A 5,506-nucleotide genomic window follows, 5' to 3' on the forward strand; every position below is an offset into this window, starting at 1 on the left:
TTTACTTTTACACCCCTATTCTGCAACATTTTCGTATTCGGATTTTGCTACGAATCGTAGGAATGGTATGCTGCAATCCGAATCGTATCTTCGAACTTTCGAAATTCGTAACAATGGCATGCCTAAAAACGAACGAGTAAGCTTTTTTGCGTAATTTTGTACGAAACCCATTCTGTGTCGGAGGCGAGATAGAAGATGTAAATCGATTTGTGTTTGCAGGAAATATTAGTGGTGTTTATTTAGACAGATAAATTTGCCTTTCGCATATACGTATATTTTTATCCACTGCTTTATATAAACGAGCAAAAAAGAACTTGAGTCCGGTTTAATTATTTGTACAATGATTTTCGGTTGTTGTGTCCAAGCGCATAATCCGAATCCAAAAACTTTAACATACACGTGTAATCAAAGAATTAAACCTTTATTTAAAATATATGTTTCAAATTATTAATAAATTCGGATTGCACTACGCACTTTTTTGCAAATTTCGATGTGGGTTCTGCGCAAAAATCCTGTGATATGCACAAGAAATATTGTATACCTTTGACATGCGGCAGCCCCTCTTCTCCGGCAACACAGAAAGCAGAATTCTACTGTAGTAGGCAACACTGTGTTAATAATTTTTCCTTTTATGTAGTACACCCTGTATTTACATATAAAACTTGCCTATATTTATATAAATCGCTAATTGCAATTGCTGGTAAACCATGCGTATATATGTATGTGCATACATATTTATATAAATAGCTAATAAGTCACCGTAAGGTTTCGAACGCTTGCTCTTTGCTTTATCACAGCGCATGGCAGTGCGCGCGAGTGACGAAAGCAGCCACAGTAGCACGCTGAAATGACTCGCTCTTATATACACGAGATTTGGAAGCAGGGATGCCGTTTGGATCTAAATAGATCCAATTGGATACATTTTTTGACGAATTTTTGCGGGATACTTATTTTTTCCGGTCAGTATGAATGTGGATACTTTTTTAAATAGGCCAAAATTTTATATTTCCTATAAAGTTTTATTTGTTCAAAAATCGATTTTCATTAAAGATGGTAGAAAGCATTACGTTTTCTGAACGTATAAAGAATCGCTACTTAAACGTGAAATTAAAGCATTTTATTTTTTGTGAACCGAGCAATGAACATATGAAGAGATCTCACCAAAATAGATATAAGCGCAATTGCTTTAATTAGCTTAAAGGATACTTTAAGCAAGACCTTAATATGCATATCGTCGTTTAAAGTACAAAACCGCGTATCAACAAAAAGCAAAACCGCGTGACGTTGCATAAATTATTTTCTATAGAGTAAAAACACTTATATTTCAAAATGGTTTTCTTTTTTATAAAGCAGTCGCATTTCTGGCTAGTATATTTCAGGACGAATGGATAAGGATTGAGCCAAGAGCTTGTGTGAGCAAATCCAATTTTTGGCAGCAAATGTCAGTTACTCAGTTTTGCAGAATGACGATACGCGGTTTTGTACTTTAAACGACGATATACATATGTATATAAAGAAAATTATATTCTTTCTGTAGTAATCTCTTTCATATCACCTTTTTTCATTTGTTAATCTAAAAAGAAAGAAGATTTCAATGTAGTTTGAAAAACTAACTTTGATTTATTTAAGGAGACTTTTATGAGTTTTACTGAAAAGACTTTAAATACACTCTAAAAAATTTGTGTTTATTTGCGCATAATAAGAAAGGTAACCAGTTTCCTCTTTTAATGTGTGCAAACTCGCACGCCGTGTAATAAAATTAATCAGTGCCTGTTTACTCTTACATACCAAATTTGTCGCAAGAGCAAAATTACACATAACATGTTTAAAATAAAGTAATGTTTATTATTACTAGGAAATGAGCAGTCCACTTGCAAACAGCGTTATGTGATTTTATAATAGAAAGCCATAAATTTGAAAAAAAGCGACTACGACAACAAGTAACATTTAAACTGAATCTTTTTTATTATTACCTGAAAATTTGGATAAATAGGAGCCTTATAAAATTGTAACATAACATAACATGTCATAAGATAACATTAACAGTCTATACGACCTAAAGCAGCTTTCTAAGTTCATCAGAAGATTGATACTTTTGAAAGTTCATAAATAAGTATGATAGCGACTTTTGGAAGAAGACTTAACATTTGATGCTATTTTTTTTCAGAATATAAAAAGATTTTGCACTCTGTTGTTAGTGGACATGAAACTACCTTAAATACTGGTACGTAATCCGCCAAAAACTAAGAATCGAAAAAATTTTACATAGCGCACTTTGCAAGTAGACTACTCAAATGTATTTGTAGTTTGAAAATTTTTGCAATTTTAAACATTCTATATATGTGTATATTTTAAAGATCTCAAGTTCAAAATCAAATACTGGACATCTTATACGTATATTTATACAGATTCTTGTTGAAAAATAGATACTTTTCAGTAGTAGTTTTACATGCTCTTTTTAGAGTGCTATTTATTATATTTACTTTGCAAAATACTTATGCACAAAAAATGTACTTTATAAATTGAAATTACAAATGTTTGATTTTATGCACATGTGTTCCAAGTCCTTAGGATGGGTTAAATTATGTCTTTTTCATGAAAATGTTTGGTTTTCTTACATATTATGAGATGTATATGTAAAAAAAGAAAATTGGATACATTTGGATACATTTTTGGCTTGGTCAGGGATACATTTTCTTGAGACGGCGCGGCAACACGGTTTGGAAGTTTTTATTCAGACGTCCAATCGACATGTTTGAGATACCATTGGAAAGGCCTTGCAGAGTGTGTCCAGAAAATGTATTCAAGCTTCATAATCGATTAACCGGATTCTTAAAAATTAGACTTAACTGTTGCGAAACAAAAAACGTTTTTTAGCTTTTGCCGGTTTAAGGGGGCATGTGGGTACATCTAACATATTTAGTGTTATTCTACAATACCAATATTTAGTGTTATTATGCCAATACCTTTTAAACGATACCTTATATGTTAAGTTCCGGCTACTAGTTGGAAAGTTATAGAGGTAAATGTGTTTTGGTTCGTGTCTCCACTACGAGATGCTTTGGTATGTATGTGGCGTCTGTACGTAACATCATTTAATTTTTTTAAAACATTCGGGAATTAAAGTAAAAAAAAACTAAAAAGGTTTGGTTCCAGGATGTTTTGATTCGTATGCCTTTGTGGGCGTGGCTGCTGCCTGAAAATCGAAAAAAGGGAATTTTTTAAACTACCACTGAGGCCGCACTACTCAGTCCATGTCATTGATGCGGATATCAGTAGAAGGGTCTTCGAACAAGCTATCTAACTCTATCTTTTGTGTTTATAAAATATAAATATGTCATAACGTTATCGCCTGAAAACTAAAAATCTGGCTACTGAAAATATAAATTTCGGGCATTTTCACAAAAACGGGTCAGTCGATTTTATTCTAGGTTTCCACAGGTCTAGCGCAAAGCCTTGCCTTTCATCCGGTATATAGCTTGTATATGGGAAAACTCTTGTTGTGGAGATATTGCGATTCAAATCGAAAAAATGTCCAAAAAGGGTCAAATTAACATAGTTATAAAAATAAACTACGAGACAATCAGACGAATACAGTTGTTTATTGTATCAAAAATTGTACCAAGTTGATAAGTTTTTATAATTTCTCATAATTTTTTTTTACTTCTAATTTTTTCGAATACAAAGGATATGATCATTCTTTTTCGCTTTATTCCGTATTCGAAAAATTATATGTTTTAATGGACACATCGATTTGAATACATAATTTAGATTTAGATTATATTTTTAGCAATTTATTTGAGAAAAATAAAACATGTAGATTATTGTTGTTAATTTATTTTTTTTTTTAATTTGCTACCCCAAAATGATTGATATCAAATAAAACACCTCTTTAAGGTAAAATTCTGGAGTGACGAAAGCTGAACTAGAAACACAAAATTTATGATATCAATTTCGTGACGAAAATTATACGCATTTTTTAACTGCCTTGGAAACGTACGGAAAATCTTTTTTTATTTATTCGGAACGTTGCGAAATGTCGTCTTCTGCTAGAAACACAAAATTAAAAACAGAACTTTTGCAACGATTCGTATGAATAAAAAAGATTTTCCCTATGTTTTAAATGCAGTTAAAAAATGCGTATAATTTTCGTCACGCAATTGATATCATAAATTTTGTGTTTCTAGTTCAGCTTTCGTCACTCGAGAATTTTACCTTAAAGAGGTGTTTTATTTGATATCAATCATTTTGGGGTAGCAAATTAAAAAAAAAAANTCTCTAACGTTAATTCTCAAATGCATCTCAAATAACCGTTGATTGCGTTCTCAAACTAAAAGGAACTATTTCAATATGAAGTTTTCCTTTATTTTCAAATTGCATAATGTTGAATTCTCAACTTTTTCTCAAACGTGAGTGGAGCGGAACGAAATGAAACCCAGTTACTCTCATTGAAATATTTGTATAGTGTTGCCAATGATACATGTAAGAGAAACACAGTTTTTATAGGAAAGGAATTTTTAGTTATGCAGTTTAACAGTTTATTTAATAGACTATTTATTCAGTTAGTTTAACAAAGAAAAATACGGTTGATGTAAAAAGTTGGTTGCATAGTTTGTTTTGAAATTAGACAAATTGCGAATAACAGCGACTGCGTGGTCGAAGAGCCATTTTGCGACTGATGTAGCAGACTACCGATGTACTTCGACATCTGTGCCATGTTGACACAGATGGAACGGAACGGAATGCTGAACATTTTTTTCTCAATTGTTTTTCAAACGGTTCTTAAATTGATAAACAATGTTTGAGAAAATGTTTAGTTTCAAATGATAAACAATGCTGAAAATCAAATGGAGAAGTACGATTTTCTCAAACGTTTGAAAATTTTTGTTCCAGTGTTTGTTGGGTAGTATGTAAGTTACTCTAGAATTCTGTCTCGCTTTTGTAAGTGTGTGTAAGTATGTATATGCTTACATATATGCATATATGTGCATATGTGAGGTTTGCCATTGCCTACCGAGGGACGACCGCTGTTAAGAAAAAAAGGCGTGAGTACTAGGTACTCATGAAATTTGATGTGTATACATATGCGAACGGCAAAGCATAAAAGTACGTTTACATATAAATATAGACTCAATCAAAGCTCGGTAGCTGTCAAATTGGTTGTGCTTGTTATTCACACAACTCGAGGAAAAGTTAAACTTCTTCTCTGTGCCACCGTGGTCACTTTTTTTTGCAGCACATATTAGGCCATTTAAATATATTTATTTTATTAAAAATACCTTTACAAACCTATTTTCCTTACTAGCGTCAATTTTTGTTTACTTTAATATTTGACATTCCTCCTCTTCTTCGCAAGTATAATCGATAAAACTAAGTTGGACACCAAAAAGTTATCGGTTTAATCTGAGATATTTTTAATTATAATTTAGCATGGCTAATCTCTTTTTCTAATAACAGATTAGGGAGTTAAGCTCGAAAATTAGGATAATCTTTTTATATGTAAAGC

Source organism: Rhagoletis zephyria, unplaced genomic scaffold (assembly GCF_001687245.7).
Source record: "Rhagoletis zephyria isolate East Lansing unplaced genomic scaffold, Rhagoletis_zephyria_1.1 Rzeph_scaffold_01268, whole genome shotgun sequence".
Taxonomy (NCBI): domain Eukaryota; kingdom Metazoa; phylum Arthropoda; class Insecta; order Diptera; family Tephritidae; genus Rhagoletis; species Rhagoletis zephyria.